Genomic DNA, 25,739 nt, shown 5'->3' on the forward strand with positions numbered 1-25,739 from the left:
GGTGGCGTGGGGAGGACAGGGCTGGGCTAGATCAATTGGGTGAGAGCGGCAGGGTGCGTAGGTACAGTAAAATCGAGGTGTCAGCTGGGTGTCAGGCTGCCAGTGGAGCTCTTGCTGACCAGCTGCGTTTTCTGGATTTTCGGCGGGTCATTACAGGACCTGGGTCCGATGGCGGTGGACTCCTCTTCCTTAAGGACAGCAACAGGAGCGTCTCTGGATCTCACACAGGCCATGGTCCCTGCCCCCTGGGACTTGACTGACTCCTCCAGCTCCTGGACTCTGGCACTCCTCCTGCCTGGCCTCCTGTGCCTCCTCCTTCTCTGTGGCCTCCAGCTCCTCACGTTTTGTGTCCAGGAGCACCTGTGTGTTGTTTGTCTCCACGCCAATCCCTTTGGAGTGGATGGGATGTGGGGCAGCATAAGGGTCTCAACCAAGGAAGGGAGGTTGGGGGCTGGGGGTGGGGCTGCCAGGCTCCCCTCCCCAGTAGCCCCGCCCTCTGACCCACAGGGGCTTCTCCCTGTCACTCACCCTTTTCCGGGTCTCCTTTCCAGTGTACCAGGTTCTGCAGCTGCTGTTTCTGCTTCTGAGTCCCACAGAAGAGTACCTGGGGTGAAGGCACTAGCTGAGGAGGCAGGTCTAGGGCCTTCCTGCCCCAGAGCCCGTGGCCCCTCTCTCACCTGGTCTCCCTCAGCTCCCTGATGGCAGCCTCCAGCAGGGCCTGCTGCCTTGGTGCTACCTGCAGCAGCTGGTCTATGGACTGCTTCTGCCGCAGCATCATTGTTTCCTGAGCTGGGGAGCCAGTGTCCAGCCACCCAGGTCTTTGGACAGCAGGAGCCCAGGAGGTCCTATTCTGGGGACAGGAACGGACAGGTCCTGGAGAGGGGCTCTCTGGGGACTCCCATCCCAGAGTCCCGGGAGACCCTGACGAGGACAGAGGCTGCTGGGGACAAAACTGCCGGAAGTCTTGCTGGAAATGGGCCCGGGCTTGATCCTGTGGCCTCGGGGCCATACACTGACCAGTGCAGGGCCAACGCAGGGCCTTTTCTTACCGTCCGTTGCGCTCTGCGAATTTCCAACGATCTCCTAGAGATGACACCTAGAGGTGACCCGTAGATGACCCGTGGAAGGGTCACCATCTGGAGGTGACCCCTAGATGACACCTCGAAGGGTCAACAGGGGGAAGGTGTGATGGGGCCACTTCTCCCTCAAGCATCCTTGAGAGAGGGTGCCCCGAGGGGCGGGGCCACGAGCTTTTTTTATAGGCAGGGAAGGGGGCGTGGCCTCGGGGCTGCAACCCCATCGGCCAGGGAGAAATTTAGAGCCCCCAGGGGTAACCTCACAATGAAGGCTGCACCAGCCTCTGCCCTGGTGGGCCTGACGGGCCTCCCCACCCCCACCCGGACCCTCGGGCACTGCCCCCTACCGACGATGGTGGCTTGGAACTCTGTGGGCCTCACGGTGGGCCAGGAGCACTGACCCTTTCGGTCTCCCATAGCTCAGTCCACGACTTTCTCATTCCCAGAGATCACGTCCCCCCATGCCCAGGCTGGGGTGCAGCTGCCAGGATTCGCCCCTGAGCACCCCTAGGTCTGGCCTGGCTGCTGCTGTGGGAGCCCAGCGAGCCTGACAGAGGCGCTGTCCTGGTCGCTGTCCCAACTGCCCCTCACTCCAGCCCCTCTCCTTTGTCTCCTTGGAGCCCCTGCCCCCTGCCCTGCCCCTCTCCTCTCCTGAAGCCCGCAGAGTTCTTGCTCCCACCTTATCCTGTGTCCACGTTCTCTCTGTCCTCTCACTGCTTCCTCCCAGACTGGCAGCAGCCAGTTTGTGGGGCCATGAGCCTCCAGACCCAGTCAGTCCCTGACCAATTCCCCCTGTTGCTCAGAGACTTCCCTTTCTGAGTCCTGGAGGGCTCTTAATGACCCCATAGAACCTCCCCACCCCAGCTCTGCCCCTTTCTCTGAGACTCAGTCTATCCTACTGGGAGCTGGACACCAGACTTGGCCTTGGGGAACCTTGATGCTTCTCTGGTGTTGATCCCGGCCTGCTCTGGAAATCCCTCTCAATACACACACTCCCAACTAGGGCCACTAAGCCTGGCCACGCTGCCCTCACAAGTCCTGCAGCCTGAAAGCAACCCCAACTCCCCCATATCGCCCGTGCCCACGATGGCATCCACGAATGCACCTGTCCTCCCTGCCCTGAGCACATTCAGGCCCCAGTGGTCTGCGGCTGTCTCCTGTAGCTATGACATCTCCTCCTCTCACTTTCGCAGGGCTGAGAATCAAATCCATCTCTGATGGGGGGGCACAGGGTCACTGTGGGCTTGTGCTATCTGGGGTGCCTGTGAGCAGTGAAGGGTTCCACACTGGGCGGAGGCTCTGGGCAGAGAAAGTCCATCCAGTCCTTGAGAGGTTTGGGAAATACCAGGAGGTTTGCAGGTCCTTTACCTGAGACATGATCTGGCCACTAGGGGGCCTGGCACCCAGGAAGCATTGGGGGCAAGGTGGGGGCTCTTTCCGGTGGGCACTACAGAGGAGGTGTAGACGGAACAGGCACCATGGGCATGGGCATGTCATGTCAGGTTCTGATCCATGGGGAGACCCCCACAGGACAGCTCATGCTTCATCAAGAAGCATGAGCCGTTCCCTGGCAGAACCCACCCACCCAATGCCACACACCCACACAGGCTGGGATGCATCCATTTGTAGAAACAATCTTGGAAACAGGACAGTGGCTGTCAGGGAGACTGATTCAGCCCTCTCCCCTCTCTCTCCTCTGCCACCAATTCATGATCCCCGAAACTGTCCCAGGTAGTGCCTAGAACTCAGTTGCTGACTGTTCCAGCCTCCATACTTTTCAGGACTTCCTTTCCCAGAATAGAAAAAGTGCACTGGAGGAGGGGAGCTCTCGGCTCAGACTTTTGCTTGGCCTCTAGCCCATGAACCGAAGGTTTGAGTGTTGCCTTGTTTTCCCTGGGCCAGGACGGGTAGATGGTTGTAGCCAAGTGCCGTTTTGAAAATCGGATGCTCTGAATGAGTGTTTCCTCTAAGCACTGAGATCCTTCCAAGTACTGCTTCATTGACCCTCATGGCCTGTGTACATACCTGAGAGGTTTGGGGTTTGTGGGGATCTCTATTTGCTCCAGCCTTTGTGATCAGGAGACCCTGTGGTGCCAGGGAACGTTCTTGACCTCATGCATCCCAAGCCTGTACTGAGTCTCCTGAGACTTCTTTCTGGCCTTCTGGACAGAATTTTTACTCAAAAAGTGGAAAATGCCCTGGACCGTGCAAGGACAGCCCACAAACCGGAAATATCTCAACATTTAGGTAGGAAAGCGGGGGTGAGCAGGCATTCTCCACTCCTCTCTCCTGGGGTATCGTCTAAGGTGGGGGGTGGGGAGGTGGTCATTTATTATTGCTACTCTTTGAACTATTTCTATGGGGGTGAGTATTTCTGCTCCTGAGACTCCTTATTGTGTAGTGTTGGAGGACATGTCTCCTATCTGAGCTCTGTTTTCTGTTGTGGGACATTTCTCCCCCCAGAGCTCTTGTGTCTAGTATTGGAAAACAATTTTCCCCAAAATCCCTAGTGTTTTTTTCTGGAGGAAATTTCAGCTTTGCTCATACCTGGTGCCGAGTTATTGGGAACATTTCTGTCCCTGGAACCCTGCTGTCTATTGTTACGGGAAACCTCTGCACCCCTTGTTACTGGTGCCTACTGCTTAGGGCCTTTATTTGCCTCCCAGACCACTAGTGTCTATTAGTAGGGGACATTTCTGCCCCCCACATCCCCGGTGCCCAATGTTGGGGGAGATTTCTGCCTCCAGAAGCACAGTCTTCCCCACACCACCAGCTTGTCCTTCTTGACTGTTACCACCTCCAGCTCCTCGGGCTTTATGATCTCCACTGTGTTTGCCTACAATTCAGTGCCCTTAGATTGACTGAAACTGGATAGACTGAGGGGCAGCCCAGGCTCTGAGCCAACCAAGGGAGGTGGAGGGCTCGGGGGCAGAGTCAGCCTGGTTCTGCCCCCCCGCCCCGGGTATCCTGTCTCCTGACCCTCATTGGGGGCTTCTCCCTCCTAAGGACACTGACATTCACAATTTCAGGACACCTTTGTGTCAAAGCAGCAGCCAAGTCCTGGCCTGAGTCAGGCCACTGTGGACTGTCCAAGTGGACTGTCACTGCTCAGGCAGAGTCACAAGTGGAGGGCCAGTACTGTCACCCCCTTCCCCTCCCTCACCCCTTCCACCTAACAGGGAAATCTCTCTTATGCCCTCTAAGAATTTGACGAATCCTTCCTTAGGGCACTGGGAAAAGGTCGGCCCTGTCAGCTTGCAGCACTTTTCTTTGGGTGTTGGCACCACACCCAGACATGCTCAGGCTTTACTCGTGACTTAGCTCAGGGACCACACCTAGTGGATCTAGGGGGGCCCATTGATCCAACGTCAGCAGTGTGCAAGACGATCACTTTATCTGCTGGACTAATGCCCTGCTGCAAGCAGTACTTTTCTTTCAGCTGCTTCCCACCTAACTCTCCTTCCTGTAGAGTTGGGCTCCCTTAAAGATGCCTCACTCCCCCTTCTGTACGGCACAGTGCCCAGGGAGACAGCCCCGTGGAACCCGAGGCTTCCACTCCCGAGCACTTTCAGATTTTTCAAGAATGGGCCCCAGGGATATTGCTGAGGTGAAGGTGCTTGCCTTGATGCGGCCCAGCCCTGTTCAAGTCCTGATACTAGGATCTCCTGAGCCCTGCTGAAGAGGAGAGGGGACCTCTGCCCACATTTCCCGCAGGCTAACTTCAGACAGGCTACCCTGAAAAGCAGGAACTGCCATGAGGCACAGGGTCTGGGAGAGACGAAGACAGGCACGGAAATCACCCGGGATGGCCCAGAGGTGGTCTGTCACACTGTTCAACTTAGAAACCTGGGAAAATCTCCCAAATTTTCCTACATTTTTGATATGCTCCAGATCCTTCTCTGCACCAAGAAACCTTGGTCATTTCTTGTTTCATACTCTCCTGTCAGCTGCTTGCTAATACCCCGACGCCCATCAGATCTGCTGTAAAACTGATCTCTCGCCTTGTGCGGTGTTCAGACTTTGAAACTATTCATTCCATTAGCACTATTATCTCATCATGTTCTCCCACTTGCCAAAATGTGCCTTTTTTTCCTTTATGGGTCACACCCAGCGATGCACAGATGTTACTCCTAGCTCATGCACTCATGAATTACTCCTGGTGGTGCTCAGGAAACCATATGGGATTCTGGGAATCAAATCCAGGTCAGTCGTATGCAAGGCAAACACCCTACTTACTTTGCTATCACTCAAGTCCCAGCTTCTTGGTTTTTAGTTAGCTTTAGGCAGAAATTTTGGCAAAGTATGTATGTGTTCATAGTCGTTGAAAACTCAAAGTTATATTAGTGCTGCAATTCTCATTTGTGAAACAACGAAACTCACTACCAAGCAGGGGAGAAAGCAAGACAAGAACAAAAGGAAAAAGAGCAGCACCCAAGCAGTGGCACCTGGTGCACAGGAGGAGTTGGGAGAGAGCATGGCAGCTGGGTGGCACTGCCACTCATCCAGTGGAGACAGCACTAACACAGTGGAGTGGTTAAGGCCAGACCCCAGCACCTCCAGTGTGCCCTTGGTCTAGAGGAGGTGAGAACTGGCAGGGCAGACAAGGGGCGGGGAGTTAGAGGGGAGCCAGAGCAGGAACAGGGGTCAGAGGTGGAGGATGCGGAGGGGCAGAAGGCAGGCCCCAGATCATTGCCCCAGAGGGCCAGGACATGCTTCAGGAGAGAACAAAGTGCCAATATGACACCAGACAAGTTGTGACCCTCTATGAATGGGAGTGGCAGACATTCAAAGTTGGGTAGCTTCCAGAAATGTCTACTGACATCAGGACCACTTGGACAGTCTGACAGAGTCACAGGGAGTCCTCAAGCAGGCAGGGAAGGCAGGGTAACTTGGTACCTACACTCCCAAGAAAAGCCTCATGGAAACAGTGGGCCCCATGACCCCCAAGACAGGGCAACATAGGAAGCAGAGCTCATTGAAGGTATCGGAGGTGCAGCGCTTCCCTGCTTTTGCTGGGCACGAGATTCCATGGTCTCAGCAGATGCTGGGGGTTCCACATGGGAAACAAGGTTCTCTCTGTTCCCAACTTTAGTATCTTATTGCCATTAGATTTCCCGACAGAGCTAGAAGAACAAATAAATGTCCACCTTGACACTGTGGATTCCCCCTTTGGAAAATACCCTCTCCAGGCGCCCTCTAATGGCAGTATCATGCCCCTCTGCTGGTAAACTCATGCTAGGTATGAGCCTCCAGAGACAGCCACAATGTCAGGTAGACCGTGAGGTGTAGCTAGGGATAGGGAAAGATACTGCGCAGGTCTGGGAGGCAGGAATAGTGGTGGGATGCAGCTCAACTGGGAGCAACCCATTGGCTTCAGTTGAGAAGTCATGACCTGCGCCGAGTCAGTGTGGTCGCTCCTGCTGGTCACATTGTGGTACCCAGCCCTTCCACTCTCTTGAGTCTGTTTTCCTCTAGTGCCCAATGATTGACTGGCCTGAACCTCAAAAGATATGCTTCCCCCTTTGCAAATTGTTCCAGGAAGCAGACCCGTTTGCCTTTGGGCCAAAGGATCCAGAGACAGGAGGAAACCTCTGTCACTGTGTACCCGTTGCCCAAGGATTCAAAAACTCGGCCACCTTCTTCAGGAAGACCATGGCTCTGGACTTAAGAAAATCCTCGTTGGAGCCCTGGAATGGACCATCCTGCAATCTGTAGATGATAAGGTCCTAGTGTCAGAAGCCTAAGAGGACTGAAAGAGAGCCTCAGAGGCTCTGCTCCAGCTCTTGGTTGAGTCTGGGCACCAGACCTCCTGGAAGAATGAGCATTTAGAAGTGAAAAAAAGAAAAACAAATAACCTAAAAAAATCAGCAGTAGGGCTCCAGAGGCATAGAGGTTGATCCTCTTAGTGCCTGAGAAAGGGCACCAGGCTCTAGGTGCCCTGACCCAGGGTAGGGCCATTGGCAGAGGTCTGGGCATACCTGTCTCTGAGGCAGGGGGCTCTGATCTCTCGCTGTGCCACAGGGGTAAACAAACTATCTACCTCCAGGTCCCCATTCAGTGGTGACACTGATGAGTGACAAAGTGCCGCAGTGGCTACCAATTGCCCAGATGGCACAGTCCCTGGGATTATGATGTGAAAACCCACATCTAACTTTTGCGACTCTAGATTTTGATGTGAAAACCCACTCTAACTTTCGCGACCCCAGCCTTTCTGCTTATCGGATGGGACCCCATCCTCTGACTTGCAAGAAGCAGTGGACTAAATCTCTTGCTCAGAACCACTGAACAGTTCGGGAGCAGTTTCTAACCTGAGTGGCATCCTGATAAAGACCATAAGAATGAAGCCCTGAATCCCTCTGGAAAGACTGGTTAGGGGCGGGTGCGCTCGGGGAGGGATAGGGACAAGCGCGAAACATGGTGAGACCCCACGATCTCTTAATTTTCATATTAAAAGGTAAAGGTAAAAGGTAAAGGCCCTCCCGTTGATCGTCGATTTGCTCAAGCGGGCCCAGTAACGTCTCCATTGGAGACTTTGTTGTTACTATGTATGGCATATCGAATACTCTCGGTAGCGAGGGGCAGAGGAATTGAACTCGGGTCAGCCATGTTGGCTGCTTGTAAGGCGACCGCCCTACCACTGTGCTATCGCCTTAGCCCCCGGAGCTTCTCGGCCTTTTGGCTAAGATCAAGTGTAGTATCTGTTCATATTAAAAATTGAAATTTATTTATTTGGATTTATTTTTTAATTGGGTTATTATTTTATGTTTTGAGTTTGCTCCTGCACATATGGATGTGCTGGAGGCTGTGTACCTTTTTTTTTTTTAATCCAAGAATTTTCTTTTTATTATTTTTTTATTAGTGAAACCCCATGAGGTACAATTGTAGACTTATAAATTTTTGTGCTTGGGTTTCAGTCACACAATGATCAAGTACCCATTCCTCTACCAGCACCCATCCTGCACCACCACGGGTCCCAGCATCCCTCCTACCCCCCCAACCCCCTTTCCCACCCTGCCTCTTTGGCAGTGCATTCCCCCTTGTTCTCTCTCTCCCCATTTGGGTGCTGTGGTTTGCAATAGAGGCACTGAGTGGTAGTCATGTTTGGTCTATAGTCTACTTTCAGCATGCAACTCCCACCCTGGGAGGATCCTCCCAGCACCCTTGATTTGGTGCCCTCTTCTCTAGCTGAGCTTCCTTGGAGACTGTGTAACTTCTTTACTTGCAGAGTACGAGTCTCAATGTTGTTCTGTTTGGGTCATCTCGCCACTCCTAGTACGCAGCATCCCTGCCATGGGGGCACGTCTGCAATTGCTTTGTGTAGCCGCAGAGCCTCATAGCCCCATAGCCCCATTCCTCAATGGGAAGGGGCAGAGGAGGGGAGAAGGGAGGGGGCAGGAATGAGGTGGGGGAGAGAAGAAGGGCGGGAAGGAAGAGGGAAGAAAGACAAGGTTGGGGTAGATGAATATGATTTTGACAGGGTAGGTAAAAGATGGAATTACAGTTGAGTAAGAATTCTGTTTAACCATTTCTGACTCTTGGGGGAACACATCACTTTCAGGCAGGTCACTTCGTGCCCTGGGATGGGTGTCTGCAGCCTCCTTACCTCACGGGCATCACAGTCTGTCTGATCTTCTGCCAACACAATTTGTCTTTGACGGGTTGTTGGCTCAGGTCTGTCTTGGATCTGGGTGTGATTTCCACCTCTAGGTGAAAGGGAGGATGGGGTGTGCATGGGAGTCTTTAGGAAGGACACTGCCTTCTGGTTCTCACAGAACACTTGGGGTTCCAAGGCGGGTGTAGCCCGTAGGATGGCGGGGATCAAACCCAGATCAGCCACGTGCAAAGCAACAACCTACCACTGTACTATCGCTCCAGTCTTTGAATTTCTTCTTTGACGAAGTTTCTGTTCATTATTCCTCTCTGCATTTCTTTGATGGGGTTGGGAGATATTTTTTTGTAAAGTTCTACCAATGTGCTATATAACTTGGATATTAGCCTTTCATCACCTAGGTATTGGGTAAATAATTTTTCCCATTCGGTGGGCTATCTTAGTAGCTTAGACGTCATTGCTTTTTTTTTAAATAAAAGTTTTATATTGGTGTATCTTTGATTTTTCTGTTCTCTTTTCATGCTTTATATTTTGCTGACCTTTTTGCAAATTTTTATTTTGTTTTTATAAAGTTCTTTACAATAATTTATTACATTTAATATGCAAACACCAGTTCCACCACCATCGTACCTTCCCACCACAGTATTTTGAATGTTACCACTCCAAATCTTAGAGGTACTCTCCTGGGGTAATTAACAGCATACTCAGGGGCATGCAGATGACAGGCTCTAGACATGGTGAATCCCATGGCAAGGGCCACCCACAATCTAGAAGCAACTGCCAACTGCTGGCAGGACACACCTCGCCCGAGACACATACCGACACGGCCTGGGATGGATCCATTTCTTGAAACAAGCTTGGAAATAGGACAGTGACTGTCAGAGAGTGACCCAGCATGCCTCCTTCCTCTCTCTTCTCCTCAATTCATTAGTGCCCAACCAGCCCCCAAAGAGTGTCTAGAACTGGTTCTCTGATGTTTCCAGCCCCCATTAGCTTCAGGGCTGCCATATGGAGAAACGGGACTGTGTACTGGGGAGGGAGAGCTCCCACCTCAAGCCCTTGTTTGGCTTTTGGAGCTATCATGACTGAAGTTTGAGTGTGGCCCAGTTTAAATTTCTGCTCCCAACATGCCTGGTGCCTAGAGGTAGGAGACATTTTTGTCCCACTGATCCCTGCGGTCTAGTGTTGGGGGACCTTTCTGTCCCCTTGATCCCTAGGGTCTAGTGCTGAGGGAAAGTGGAAGAGTGGGGAGGAGGGAGGAAGGAGGAGGGTGGGAAGAACTGGATCAGGGCTAGATTAGTGGGAATTGAAGAACACAGAGTACATCATCAGGGTAGAAAAAGTGGATTAATGGTGAACAAGCTTGCCAGCTGAACTCAAGCGGACGAGCTGGATTCTGGTTATTTGTGGGCAGGTCATTACAGGATCCGGATCTGAGGTCTGCGGCCTCCTGTTCCTCACAGACAGGAACAGGAGGGTCTCTCTGGGATCTTCACACAATCCATCATCCCGCTCCCCAGGTCTGGACACCAGACCTTAGTCTCAGACCTTAGTCATCCAGATCCTTAGTCTTCTCACACGCCACCAGCCTGTCCTTAATGACCGTCACCTCGAGTTCCATAGAGGTCATGGTCTCACAAACCTCCACTATGTTCACCTCCAACTCCGTGTTCTTCGACACTGGATTGACTATGGGGCACTCCAGGGTCTCAGCCAAGCAAGGAAGGTGGAGGCATCTCAGGGGTCCCGCATGGCTCCACCTCCCATATAGCCCCACCTCCAGATCCCCATCAGGAACTTCTCCCTCCTGGAGACACACCGCACCACTCACCCTCTTCAGGGTACCCTTGGAATTCCAGCAAGGCCTGGGGCTCAGTTGCTCCTGATTTCAGGACTGAGGATCCCCTAAAGATGAAGGCACAAGGTGAGTAGGCAGGTCTAGGGCCTGATGCGCCTTCCTGTCCCTGAGCCCCTGCCCATCCCCTCACCTGGGTTTCCCTCAGCTCCCTGAAGGTGGCCTCCAGCAGGGCCTGCTGCCTTGTTAGCACCTGCTGCAGCTGGTCCATGAGCTCCTTGTGCCTCAGCACCTGCTCAAACTTGGAGCCCATGTGAGTGGGCCATTCAGGTGTGGGGTTGCAGCTGTGTGCTGCTTTTGGCACCAGCAGAAGCATTCCAGGCTGCAGGCACTGCACCTTCTGGTCTTGCATGCACATCTCTGTCATGAGACAGGGTCGAAGGCTGTCCAGATCCCACCACAACATTCAGGGCCCAGACACACACACACAGGCCCAAGGAAAACAGCACATGGGGTTACCTGTCCCCTGCACATTCCCCTGGGGGTCTTTCTCCCAAGACCTAAGAGAGGGGGCCTCCCTATACCTCGACCCCGCAGCCTCCCTGCTACTAGGACCCTCTCTGTTCAGTGAGGGCCAATCCACACCCCCACAACCCCTCTAGCCTTTTCTAGATTTTGATATATTATAGTGGGTGGCGTCCTGGCCTGTCCTTCCTCCCACCAACCCAGGCGGGCTCCTACCCTCACAGTGGGTCTCCCCCGGCACCTTCTGTCATTTCTCCATATCCACCTTGTCCTGATTCACTCCCCTTGCAGCTGATCCGGAGCTGACTCTGCAGTAGCACCTGCTCCTCCTCCTGCTCATTCTCAGAGACCGACACTGGTCAGAGGCCACGTCCTACTGCGGGAGGCCGAGATCTCAGTCTTGTTGCTGTCGCAGACACTCACCTGTTTGTCCTGCAGTCCCACCTGTGAGCACAAGGCTGGGAGTGAGGACAGGCAGCCAGGGCATCCTGCTCTGGGTCCAGGGATGTGGAGGTCAAGCACCGACTCCCAGGCCCAAGGCTGGCAGCGCCTGGGCAATCTGTGCCCTGCACAGGCCCCCATGGTCTTGCTCCAGGGGCCTAAGAGATGAGACCTCCCTTGACTGGGGACCCTGTCTCCTGTCCTGTGCTCAGGGATCACCCCTAATGGTGCTCAAGGATCCATACGAGGTGCCAGGAATCAACCCAGGATAGAAGTATGCAAAGCAGACACCTCACCACCTGTTCTAGCTTTTGATATATTACATTTCCTTGTTTGTTTGCTTCTTTGGTTTTGGAACCACAGCAGGGATCATTCCCAGCCATGCTCAAGGGCCTCTATGGGACGCCAGAGATTGAAGTCAGATAGACTGAAGTCCCACTTCCATATCTAATGCAAATATAATTTGTTTGCCATTTATAAGTGCCCATATAGAGTTTCCCCTTAAAGTAAATGAAATAATTATTTTTAAAAAAGAAATTAAGTAATGACATGTTGAATGGTGCTCAAAGCAGGACACATTTGAACCACTGATCTACTCATCATGGAATGTCTCTAAAGTCAAGTTCAGCATCACACTTCCCCAATTCTATAATGATCGCAGCGACTCAGCTGAGCTCTAGATTTTACCTCAGAAAATGTACTACACGTCTAATTCTATAAATCCAAATATAATCCATTCTCCTCTTAAAAATTTTTTATTGAATCGATGTAAGATAGACCCTTACAAAGCTGTTCATGATTAGGCTTCAGTCATCGTTGTTCACCCATCCCTCCACCAGTGTACATTTCCCACCTCCAATGTTTCCAGTTTCCCTCCCAACACCCTCCACCTCTCCACCTAGGCCAGCCTTTTTTAAAAAAAATTTATTAGTGAAACACCATAAGGTACAGTTATAGACTTACAAATTTTTGTGTTTGGATTTCAGTTATACAATGATCGAGTACCCATCCCTCCACCAGTGCCCATTCTCCACCACCACGGATCCCTGTATCCTTCCCACCCCCCCTTCCCCTCATCTCACCCTGCCTCTGTGGCAGGGCATTCCCTTTTGTTCTCTCTCTCCTTTTGGGTGCTGAAGTTTGCAAAAGAGGCATTGAGTGGCAATCAAGTTTGGTCTATAGTTTATTTCCAGCATGCATCTCCCATCCTGGGAGGATCTTCCCAATACCCTTTACTTGGTGCTCCCTTCCCTATCTGAGCTGCCTTTTCCCCCACCATGTGTGGCTGGCCTCCAAGCCATGGAGCAAACCTCCTGGTACTTATCGTGACTATTCTTGGGTGTTAGTCTCCTATTTTGTTACTTGATATTCTACAGATGAATGCAGTCTTTCTATGTCTGTCCCTCTCTTTCTGACTCATTTCACTTAGCATGGTACTTTCCATGTAGTATCACTTGTATGCAAATTTCATGAATTCATCCTTTCTAACAGCTGCATTGTATTCCATTGTGTAGATATACCAAAGTTTTTTAACCAGTCATCCGTTCTCAGGCACTTGGGTTTTTTTCCAGATATTCAGTTCAGCCTTTTTGGAAGATGTTTTTATTATCTATCTTTCTCTCTGTTTGTTCCTGTCTTTGTCTGTCTCTGTCTCTGCCTTCTCTCTCTCTCTCTCTCTCTCTCTCTCTCTCTCTCTCTCTCTCTCTCTCTCTGTCTTCCTTTTTGTGGTTTACAATATAGATACTGAAAGGGTATCGGGAATATCCCTTTACCTACTTTTAACATTCAAGGATTTCAAATTTGGACAAAAAATAAAATTGTTGTTTCAGGCACGTTGGCCAAGGGAGAACTGGAAATGTCTCTGCTATGGACAACCAGGGATCTGCAGATCTGCAATGACTGACCACACCCTGGGCCCTGCTCTCAGTGTCCAGACAAGTCCTGAAGTCCGGGAGGTCTCCCTACCCCAGATCGGAATGGGATGGACACCTGCCTGCCAGGACACTCCTACAGAGGATGAAGTCCTCAGGCCACCTGGGCTCACTAAACTGGCCTGGATTCTCATCTTCACAATAGCCCGGCCTGGGTAACCGTGACATGACATGACAGGTAAAATACTCATAGTATTAGACGTGTATCTCCAGGGTGGCTCACCACAGTCTTGGAAGAACAGAGTGGGGGTCTGGTGTTCTTTGGGAGGTCAGGAACTGTGCTCAAGGGCCGCTACTTTTTCTTAGCTGCCGGACGTCAGGGCTGGCACATGTCCAGCACCCCCCTCACCCTGCCACCTTTCTGCCCTAAGAGGAGCCTTCCACCTACCCCGTGACTTTCAGGAAGTGCAAGATGACATGTATTTCCTAGCCCTGGGGAAATACCATGTGACCTTCGGGGCTCAGGCACAAAATTTCCAACTGTGGGCTAGTGTTGGGTGAGGACTGGAAGGATGAAGCCCTCCACGTGCCCCCTCACCTGCCCCAGGAACGGACCCTTTTGCAAGGTCCCTGAACCCCACGGCTCTCACAGCGGCAGGTATCATGCCCTAGACTCACCACACTCAGGAAGACACAGGGGTCCCAGAGAGTGTTGGCAGAAGAGGGGACCTGCTTGGTATCCCACTGAGCAGTCAGCCTCGCCCTGGCCGTGTCCCAGGAGCTGCCTGTCAATGCAGTGCAGAGTGTGAGGATCCCATGCGGGCCTCATCGGGTCTCTGCTGTTTCCTAGCCTGTGACTATTTCTCTCTTGCATCTACAATGTGGGGTCCCCGCCAAACTGACTCTGGAATTGATCTTTTAATGTGGGGTTGAGGGCATTGTTTGGTCTAGGATGTTGACTCCCAAATTCCAGGTAAAGCCCATAAGTTTCCTTTGGTTTTCGGCATGCGGCTCAGTGAGGATGTTGGGAATTTTCTGGTGTGAAACTATGTAGAACGAAGGGCGTTATTTCCCAGACCAGACTATCAGGGAAATGTTAGTTTTTCTCTCCTTGATGGCCTTGGTATGCTCTTGGGCTCCTGGCAAAGAGACCCTTGCACAGACACTGCTTGATGCTTGATGCAGGAGTCACAGGTGGGTCCTGATCTCATCCTGGACATTCATCTTACTAAAGCTTCAGTTTCCCAGTGATTTTCCATGATTCAAACATTCTCAAATGTGCATCGCGTGGAGGGCCTTGGATGGACCTCGGACAGGCGCCAGGTGACCCTTATTTGGACAAGGGAAGGCCGAAGATCCAACATGTGATATGGTCCAGAGTACAGCATGGGACAGTCTCTGGCCAAAAGAATGGTCAAGGACCCCTTGGGTCTGGGATAGGCCAAATAAAACTGGCCCCAGGACTGGAGTCTGGGGAGTAGGAGCAGATGACATGGGCCAGGAAATGCCAACAGATCTGACCTTTCATGCCTGACTTTACGTTGAGCTAAATTTGAAGCGACAGATTAAAGGAATCTGTAATTCTCTTACTGAGCTTATGCAAGATGACAGGCAACATTGATGAGAAGCAAATTTCACCATTGCTGTAAACGTTTAACTTAAAGAGGTGAGGAAACAGAAACATCTGCATCGGCAACTTGTTACCGTGTCCAACTGTTGAACCGTGGGTCTTCTGGCAGGGAGAGCTGGAGGCATGCTGGGTGTGAGCAGGGCAGGAAATGCTCGGGCACTGAGGGTCTGCCCCAACGGCACTGCTGCCAGTACCTAGACTAGCCCTGGTCTCTTTGGTCACAAATACTAACAATAATAGAAATGGGGAGTTGTGCTGAGCCCGCAGTGTCGACTCTCTGGTGCACTGAGCAAACACCATGGATTGCCTGAGGCTGTCTGCTTGCAGCACTTTTCTTTGGGTGTTAGCACAACACCAAGACATGCACAGGCTTTACTCGTGACTTAGCTCAGGGACCATACCTAGTGGAACTAGGGGGGCCCATTGATCCAACGTCAGCAGTGTGCAAGACAATCACTTCATCTGCTGGACTAATGCCCTGCTCCAAGCGGTATTTTTTTTTCAGCTGCTTCCCACCTAAATCTCCTTCCTGTAGAGTTGGGCTCCCTTAAAGATGCCTCACTCCCCCTTCTGTACGGCACAGTGCCCAGGGAGACAGCCCCGTGGAACCCGAGGCTTCCACTCCCGAGCACTTTCAGACTTTTCAAGAATGGGCCCCAGGGATATTGCAGGGGTGAAGGTGCTTGCCTTGATGCGGCCCAGCCCTGTTCAAGTCCTGATACTAGGATCTCCTGAGCCCTGCTGTAGAGGAGAGTGCACCTCTACCCACATTTCTCGCAGGCTCATTTCAGACAGGCTACCCTGGGGAGCAGGAGTTGGTACCTACACTCCCAAGAAAAGCCTCGTGGAAACTGTCGCCCCATGACCTCAAGACAGGGCAACATAGGAAGCAGAGTTCGATGAAGGTATCGGAGGTGCAGCCCTTCCCGGCTTTTGCTGGGCCCGAGAATCCATGGTCTCAGCAGATGCTGGGGGTTCCATATGGAAAACAAGGCTCTCCCTGTTCCCCACTTTAGTATCTTATTGGCGTTCGATCTCCCGACAGAGCTAGAAGAGCAAATAAATGTCCACCTTGACACTGTGTATTCCCACTTTGGAAAATACCCTCTCCAGGCGCCCTCTAATGGCAGTGTCATGCCCCTCTGCTGGTAAACTCATGCTAGGAGTGAGCCTCCAGAGACAGCCTCAATGTCAGGTAACTCGTGAGGTGTGGCTAGGGATAGGGAAAGATACTGCGCAGGTCTGGGAGGCAGGAATAGTGGTGGGATGCAGCTCAACTGGGAGCAACCCATTGGCCTCAGTTGAGAAGTCATGACCTGCGCCGAGTCAGTGTGGTCGCTCCTGCTGGTCACCTTGTGGTACCCAGCCCTTCCACTCTCTTGAGTCTGTTTTCCTCTAGTGACCAATGATTGACCGGCCTGAACCTCAAAAGATGTGTTTCCCCCTTTGCAAATTGTTCCAGGAAATAGACCCCTGTTTGCCTTTGGGCCAAAGGATCCAGAGACAGGAGGAAACCTCAGTGACTGTGGACCCATTGCCCAAGAATTCAAAAACTCGGCCACCTTCTTCAGGAAGACCCTGGCTCTGGACTTAAGAAAATCCTCGTTGGGGCCCTGGAATGGACCATCCTGCAATCTGTAGATGATAAGGTCTTAGTGTCAGAAGACCAAGAGGACTGAAAGAGAGCCTCAGAGGCACTGCTCCAGCTCTTGGTTGAGGCTGGGCACCAGACCTCCTGGAAGAATGAGCATTGAGAAGTGAAAAAAAGAAAAATAACCCAAAAAAAACCTTTCAAATCAGCAGTAGGGCTCCAGAGGCACAGAGGTTGATCCTCTTAGTGCTTGAGAAAGGGCACCAGGTTCTAGGTGGCCTGACCCAGGATGGGGCCATTGGAAGAGGTCTGGGTATACCTGTCTCTGAGGCAGGGGGCTCTGATCTCTCGCTGTGCCACAGAGGTAAACAAACTATCTACCTCCAGGTCCCCATTCAGGGGTGACACTCATGACTAACAAAGGGCCCCAGTGGCTACCAATTGCCCAGATGGCACAGTCCCTGGGATTATGATGTGAAAACCCACATCTAACTTTTGCAACTCTAGATTAATTCCCTAGCCTTTCTGCCTATCGGATGGGACCCCATCCTCTGACTTGCAAGAAGCAGTGGATTACATCTCTTGCTCAGAACCACTGAACAGTTCAGGAACAGTTTCCAACCTGAGTGGCATCTGGGTCAAGATCATAATAAAGAAGCCCTGAATCCCTCTGGAAAGACTTGGGGGGGAGGGGCGCGCTCGGGGAGGGATAGGGACAAGCGTGAAACATGGTGAGACCCCATGATCTCTTAATTTTCATATTAAAAATTGAAATTTATTTCTTTGGATTTTTTACTGGTTCTTTATTTTATGTTTTGAGTTTGTTCCTGCACATATGGATGTGTTGGAGGCTGTGTAACTATTTTTTTATTCAATAATTTTTTTATTTTTTTTTATTAGTGAAACACCATGAGGTACAGTTGTAGACTTATAAATTTTTTGCTTGGGTTTCAGTCAGAAAATGATCAAGTACCCATCCTCCACCAGCGCCCATCCTCCACCACAACGGGTCCCAGCATCCCTCCCACCTCCCTTCCCCCTCCTTTCCCACCCTACCTCTGTGGCAGGGGATTCCCCCTTGTTCTCTTTCTCCCTTTGCGTGCTGTGGTTTGCAAGAGAGGAACTGAGTGGTTGTCATGTTTGGTCTATAGTCTACTTTCAGCATGCTTCTCCCACCCTGGGAGGATCCTCCCAGCACCCTTTATTTGGTGCCCTCTTCTCTAGCTGAGCTTCCTTGCAGACTGTGTAACTTCTTTACTTGCAGAGTACGAGTCTCAATGTTGTTCTGTTTGGGTCATCTCGCCACTCCTAGTACGCAGCATCCCTGCCATGGGGGCACGTCTGCAATTGCTTTGTGTAGCCCCATAGCCTCATAGCCCCATAGCCCCATTCCTCAATGGGAAAGGGCAGAGGAGGGGAGAAGGGAGGGGTCAGGAAGGAGGAGGGGGGAAGAGGGGAAGGGCGAGAAGGAAGAGGGAAGAAAGACAAGGTTGGGGGAGAGGAATATGATTTTGACAGGGTAGGTAAAAGACGAATTACGGTTGACTAAGAATTCTGTTTAGCCATTTCTGATTATTGGGGGGAACACATAACTTTCAGGCAGGTCACTTCGTGCCCTGGGATGGGTGTCTGCAGCCTCCTTACCTCACGGGCATCACAGTCTGTCTGATCTTCTGCCAACACAATTTGTCTTTGACGGGTTGTTGGCTCAGGTCTGTCTTGGATCTGGGTGTGATTTCCACCTCTAGGTGAAAGGGAGGATGGGGTGTGCATGGGGTGTCTTTAGGAAGGACACTGCCTTCTGGTTCTCACAGAACACTTGGGGTTCCAAGGCGGGTGTAGCCCGTAGGATGGCGGGGATCAAACCCAGATCAGCCACGTGCAAAGCAACAACCTACCACTGTACTATCGCTCCAGCCCTTGAATTTCTTCTTGGAGGAAGTTTCTGTTCATTATTCCTCCCTGCATTTGTTTGATGGGGTTGGGAGATATTGTTTTTGTGAAGTTCTACCAATGTGCTATATAACTTGGATATTAGCCTTTCATCAGCTAGGTATTGGGTAAATAATTTTTCCCATTCTGTGAGCTATCTTTGTAGCTTAGACGCCATTGCCTTTTCTGTTTTTAAAAAAAAAGCATTAGATTGGTGTATCTTTGATTTTTCTGTTCTCTTTTCATGCTTTATATTTTGCTGACCTTTTTGCAAATTTTTATTTTGTTTTTATAAAGTTGTTTACAATAATTTATTACATTTAATATTCAGACACCAATTCCACCACCATCGTCCCTTCCAACCACCATATTTTGAATGTTACCACTCCAAATCTTAGAGGTACTCTCCTGGGGTCATTGACATCGTACTCAGGGGCATGCAGATGACAGGCTCTAGACATGGTGAATCCCATGGCAAGGGCCACCCACAATCTAGAAGCAACTGCCAACTGCTGGCAGGACACACCTCGCCCAAGACACATACCCACACGGCATGGGATGGATCCATTTATTGAAACAAGCTTGGAAATAGGACAGTGACTGTCAGAGAGTGACCCAGCATGCCTCCTTCCTCTCTCTTCTCCTCAATTCATTAGTGCCCAACCAGCCCCCAAAGAGTGTCTAGAACTGGTTGCTCTGATGTTTCCAGCCCCCATTAGCTTCAGGGCTGCCATATGGAGAAACGGGACTGTGTACTGGGGAGGGAGAGCTCCCACCTCAAGCCCTTGTTTGGCTTTTGGAGCTATCATGACTGAGGTTGGAGTGTGGCCCAGTTTAAATTTCTGCTCTCAACATCCCTGGTGCCTAGAGGTAGGAGACATTTTTGTCCCATTGATCCCTGCGGTCCAGTGTTGGGGGACCTTTCTGTTCCCTTGATCCCTAGGGTCTAGTGCTGAGGGAAAGTGGAAGATCGGGGAGGAGGGAGGAAGGAGAAGAGTGGGAAGAACTGGATCAGGGCTAGATTAGTTGGAATTGAAGAACACAGGGTACATCATCAGGGTAGAAAAAGTGGATTAATGGTGAACAAGCTTGCCAGCTGAACTCAAGCGGACGAGCTGGATTCTGGTTATTTGTGGGCAGGTCATTACAGGATCCGGATCTGAGGTCTGCGGCCTCCTGTTCCTCACAGACAGGAACAGGAGGGTCTCTCTGGGTTCTTCACACAATCCATCATCCCGCTCCCCAGGTCTGGACACCAGACCTTAGTCTCAGACCTTAGTCATCCAGATCCTTAGTCTTCTCACACGCCACCAGCCTGTCCTTCATGACCATCACCTCGAGTTCCATAGAGGTCATGGTCTCACAAACCTCCACTATGTTCACCTCCAACTCCGTGTTCTTCGACACTGGATTGACTATGGGGCACTCCAGGGTCTCAGCCAAGCAAGGAAGGTGGAGGCATCTCAGGGGTCCCGGCTGGCCTCACCTCCCATATAGCCCCACCTCCAGATCCCCATCAGGAACTTCTCCCTCCTGGAGACCCACCGCACCACTCACCCTCTTCAGGGTACCCTTGGAATTCCAGCAAGGCCTGCGGCTCAGTTGCTCCTGATTTCAGGATTGAGAATTCCCTAAAGATGAAGGCACCAGGTGAGTAGGCAGGTCTAGGGCCTGATGCGCCTTCCTGTCCCTGAGCCCCTGCCCACCCCCTCACCTGGGTTTCCCTCAGCTCCCGGAAGGTGGCCTCCAGCAGGGCCTGCTGCTTGGTTAGCACCTTCTGCAGCTGGTCCATGAGCGGCTTGTGCCTCAGAACCTGCTCGACCTTGGAGCCCATGTGAGTGGGACATCCAGGTGTGGGGTTCCAGCTCTGTGCTGCTTTTGATACCAGCAGAAGCATTCCAGGCTGCAGGCACTGCACCTTCTGGTCTTGCATGCACATCTCTGTCATGAGACAGGGCCGAAGGCTCTCCAGATCCCACCACAACATTCAGGGCCCAGACACTCACACACAGGCCCAAGGAAAACAGCACATCGGGTAACCTGTCCCCTGCAAATTCCCCTGGGGGTCTTTCTCCAAAGTCCTAAGAGATGGGGCCTACCCCTACCTCGACCCAGCAGCCTCCCCGCTACTAGGACCCTCTCTGTGCAGTGAGGGCCAATCCGCACCCCCAAAACCCCTCTAGCCTCTTCTAGATTTTGATATATTATAGTGGGTGGCGTCCTGGCCTGTCCTTCCTCCCACCACCCCTGGCAGGCTCCTACCCTCACAGTGGGTCTCCCCCGGCACCTTCTGTCATTTCTCCATATCCACCTTGTCCTGATTCACTCCCCTTGCAGCCGATCCGGAGCTGGCTCTGCAGTAGCACCTGCTCCTCCTCCTGCTCATTCTCAGAGACCAACACTGGTCAGAGGCCACGTCCTACTGCGGGAGGCCGAGATCCTAGTCCTGTTGCTGCCGCGGACACTCACCTGTTTGTCCTGCAGTCCCACCTGTGGGCGCAAGGCTGGGAGTGAGGACAGGCAGCCAGGGCATCCTACTCTTGGTCCAGGGATGTGGAGGTCAAGCACCGACTCCCAGGCCCAAGGCTGGCAGCGCCTGGGCAATCCGTGCCCTGCACAGGCCCCCATGGTCTTGCTCCAGGGGCCTAAGAGATGAGACCTCCCTTGACTGGCGACCCTGTCTCCTGTCCTGTGCTCAGGGATCACCCCTAATGGTGCTCAAGGATCCATACGAGGTGCCAGGAATCAGCCCAGGATAGAAGTATGCAAGCAGACTCCTCACCACCTGTTCTAGCTTTTGATATATTACATTTCCTTGTTTGTTTGCTTCTTTGGTTTTGGAACCACAGCAGGGATCATTCCCAGCCATGCTCAAGGGCCTCTATGGGACGCCAGAGATTGAAGTCAGATAGCCCGAGTGCCCTTCCCGCTATACTATCTCCCGGCCTCTTTGATCTTTTTCAAAATAAAAATTTTAACTTTCCGTTGATTTTTCTACACTGCATCCCGAAAGGAATACCAGTTTACAATGGTGCGTGTGAAATTCCCAAATGCTCCAGTGAGTCCCACTGCAATCAGAACCACCCCTCTAACTCTCCCCCGCTCTCTTTTTGCTATACTTGGACATTTTTGGAGGGACATACCCAGTGTTGCTCAGGCCTTACTCCTAGCTCTGTACTCAGGGACGACTCCTGGTGGGGTTTCAGGGATCATATGCGGTGCCCGGGGTCACATCTGAATTGGCTGGTCCACAAGGCAAATGCCCTTCCCTCTGGACCACCCCTCCAATCCTGCAAGATAGTTTTCTTGAAAAAAACTTACTCAGTGAGATGTGAAGGGAGGACGTGTTCAAAAGAGCATGTGGGCTGAAAGAGCTGACCATTCCCCCAACTTCTAAAGGCCAGTAACTGCCTGTACCTGTCAATCACAAACTGCCACTCGGGAAGGTCCTTTGGGCCTGTCACTCACCCCCATCTCTGTACCCCGAGAGGCCTCTGCAGGTCCCCTGCAGCATTTTCTCACTTCCATATCTAATGCAAATGAAATTTGTTTGCCATTTATAAATGCCCATACAGAGTTTCCCCTTAAAGTCAATGAAATAATCATTTTTAAAAAAGAGATTAAGTAATGACATGTTGAATGGTGCTCAAATCAGGACACATTTGAACCACTGATCTACTCATCATGCACTGTCTCCAAACTCAAGTCCAGCATCACATGTCCACAATTCTATAAAGATCCCAGTGCCTCAGCTGAGCTCTGGATTTCACCTCAGAAAATGTACTACATATCTAATTCTATAAATCCAAATATAAGGCATTCTCCTATTAAATTTTTTTTATTGAATCGATGTGAGATAGACCCTTACAAACCTGTTCATGATTAGGCTTCAGTCATCATTGTTCACCCATCCCTCCACCAGTGTACATATCCCACCTCCAAAGTTTCCAGTTTCCCTCCCATCACCAGTCCACCCACCTCTCCACCCAGGCCAGCCTTTTTTTTAAAAGTTTTTTATTAGTGAAACACCATAAGGTCCAGTTATAGACTTACAAATTTTTGTGTTTGGATTTCAGTTACACAATGATCGAGTACCCATCCCTCCACCAGTGCCCATTCTCCACCACCACGGATCCCAGTATCCCTCCCACCCCCCATTCCCTCCATCCCACTCTGGCTCTGTGGCAGGGCATTCCCTTTTGTTCTCTCTCTCCTTTTGGGTGCTGTGGTTTGCAAAAGAGGCATTGAGTGGCATTCATGTTTGGTCTATAGACGGAGTGCGGAACGGACCTGTACAGAACCCCCCCGATCACTGAACGAAGAGATCCCCATCACCCCTCTACCCTACCCCTGCCCCTCTTTTCTGAGCCATGCTCCATTCTGGTCAAGCCACACTGGGTCCTGCCTGGTTTGGTAGAAATGTCATCAATCCTGCCCTGTGCCTCCTCGTGGTTAAGGAATATGCCCTTGTCCAGGATACCCAATGACGGGCAACTTCTGTCACCGCCGCGCACACCTAAGACAGGGGCTAAAGCATTCTCCCCAATGACGGGTACCATAGCGGGGCGACAGACGACCTAAGACAGGGGTCCTGGCGTGCCATAATTGGAAAAAAGGGGTGAGATGTTGCCTACTGACCAAGTAAAAGAATGCTTGGTTTTTCATTCCCCCTTTGTCCTGCTCAAAGCTGGGCAACTTTCCAGTATAGCAGGTTTCAGTTTGGGGGACAAAGCTGGGCAGCTTCCCAGTACATGACGTTTCAGTTTGGGAAAAATGCACCCTCGTAAATGATTTGTAAATGATGTACGAGGAACAGCAGTCTCTATGGATATGTCAAAACTGTAACAAAGCAGGCCTCTCCGACCGGTAGCGTTAGGTCGAAAGGGTCACCAGGTGGCTGACCAACGGTGCATGGCTCTGCCCACTGTGACTGACCAACGGTGCATGGCTCTATTCATCGTCCCATCCACTTTCCCACGTCCCATCCCCTTTCCTTTCTTTTGGGTGGCTTGTGGAAACATACTTAAGTCTGTACCTGTGCTCTGAATAAACGCACGCATTGATGCCATCTCCTGAATGACGGAACCCTGTGTGACTCGAGTGCTGATTTCACCCTGACGGCCCACCCTGGCTCGGCCCCGCAGCGCCGGACGCGACATTTAACCAGTCATCCGTTCTCAGGCACTTGGGTTTTTTCCAGATATTCAGGTCAGCCTTTTTGAAAGATGTTTTTATTATCTACCTATCTCTCTGTTTGTTTCTGTCTCTGTCTGTCCCTGTCTCTGCCTTCTCTCTCTCTCTCTCTCTCTCTCTCTCTCTCTCTCTCTCTCTCTGTCTCTGTCTCTCTCTCTCTTTGTCTCCCTTTTTGTGGTTTACAATATAGATACTGAAAGGGTATCAGGAATATCCCTTTACCTACTTTTAACACTCAAGGATTTCAAATTTGGACAAAAAATAGAATTGTTGTTTCAGGCACGTTGGCCAGAGGGAGAACTGGAAATGGTCTCTGCTATGGATAACCAGGGAACTGCAGATTTGCAATGACTGACCACAGCCTGGGCCCTGTTCTCAGGGTCCAGACAAATCCTGAAGACCGGGAGGTCTCCCAACCCCAGATAGGGATGGGATGGACACATGCCTGCCAGGACACTCCTACAGAAGATGAAGATCCGAGGCCAACTGGGAACACTAAGCTGGCCTGGTTTCTCATCTTCACAATGGCCAGGCCTGGGTAACCGTGACATGACATGACAGGTAAAATACTCATAGTATTATATGTGTGTCTCCTGGGTGGCTCACCACAGTCTTGGAAGAACAGAGTGGGGGTCTGGTGTTCTTTGGGAGGTCAGGAACTGTGCTCAAGGGCCGCTACTTTTTCTAAGCTGCCGGAGGTCAAAGCTGGCACATGTCCAGCACTCCCCTCACCCTGCCACCTTTATGCCCTAAGAGGAGTCTTCCACCTACCCCGTGACTTTCAGGAAGTGCAAGATGACATGTATTTCCTAGCCCATGGGGAAGTACCTTGTGACCCTGGGGGCTCAGGCACCAAATTTCCAACTGTTGGCTAGTGTTGGGTGAGGATTAGAAGGAAGAAGCCCTCCACGTGCTCCCTCCCCTGCCCCAGGAACAGACCCTTTTGCAAGGTCCCTGAATCCCACGGCTCTCACAGCGGCAGGTGCCATGCCCTAGTCTCACCACACTCAGGAAGACACAGGGGACCCAGAGAGTGTTGGCAGAAGAGGGGACCTGCTTGGTATCCCACTGAGCAGTCAGCCTTGCCCTGGCCGTGTCCCAGGAGCTGCCTGTCAATGCAGTGCAGAGTGTGAGGATCCCATGCGGGCCTCATCGGGTCTCTGCTGTTTCCTAGCCTGTGACTATTTCTCTCTTGCATCTATAATGTGGGGTCCCCGCCAAACTGACTCTGGAATTTTTATGTGGGGTTGAGGGCATTGATTGGTCTAGGATGTTGACTCCCAAGTTCCAGGTAAAGCCCATATGTTTCCTTTGGTATTTGGCATGTGGTTCAGTGAGGATGTTGGGAATTTTCTACTGTGAAACTATGTAGACAGAAGGGCATCATTTCCCAGACCAGACTACCAGTGAAATGTTAGTTTTTCTCTCCTTGATGGCCTTGGTATGCTCTTAGGCTCCTGGCAAAGAGACCCCCCCACAGACACTGCTTGATGCTTGATGCAGTCACAGGTGGGTCCTGATCTCATCCTGTACATTCATCTTACTAAAGCTTCAGTTTCCCAGTGATTGTCCTTGATTCAAACATTCTCAAATGTGCATCACGTGGAGGGCCTTGGATGGACCTCGGACAGGCGCCAGGTGACCCTGATTTGGACAAGGGAAGGCCTAAGGTCCCACATGTGATATGGTCCAGAGTACAGCATGGGACAGTCTCTGGCAAAAGAATGGTCACAGACCCCTTGGTTCTGGGATAGACAAAATAAAACTGGCCCCAGATTTGGAGTCTGGGGAGTAGGAGCAGAGGACATGGGCCAGGAAAAGCCAACAGATCTGACCTTTCATGCCTGACTTTACATTGAACCAAATTTGAAGCGGCAGATTAAAGGAAACTGTAATTCTCTTACTGAGCTTATGCAAGATGTCAGGCAACATTGATGAGAAGCAAATTTCACCATTGCTGTAAACGTTTAACTTAAAGAGGTGAGGAAAGAGAAACATCTGCATCAGCAACTTCTAACCGTGTCCAAGTGTAGAACCGTGGGTCTTCTGGCAGGGAGAGCTGGAGGCATGCTGGGT

At 51.4% G+C, this 25,739-nt stretch overlaps 1 protein-coding gene and 1 pseudogene across 1 annotated transcript in view; one reads left to right on the top strand and one right to left on the bottom strand.

The window, feature by feature from the left end:
• The window catches only part of LOC130026627 (polypeptide N-acetylgalactosaminyltransferase 12-like), a 427,747-nt gene that overhangs the window by 222,876 nt on the left and 179,132 nt on the right, over positions 1 to 25,739 (bottom strand). The gene's annotated exons all lie outside the window — the stretch shown is intronic.
• LOC130026786 (uncharacterized) lies at positions 7,736 to 7,891 on the top strand (annotated as a pseudogene).

The sequence above is a fragment of the Sorex fumeus genome, unplaced genomic scaffold (genome assembly GCF_029834395.1).
Source record: "Sorex fumeus unplaced genomic scaffold, SorFum_2.1 ptg000034l, whole genome shotgun sequence".
NCBI classification, from domain to species: Eukaryota; Metazoa; Chordata; class Mammalia; order Eulipotyphla; family Soricidae; genus Sorex; species Sorex fumeus.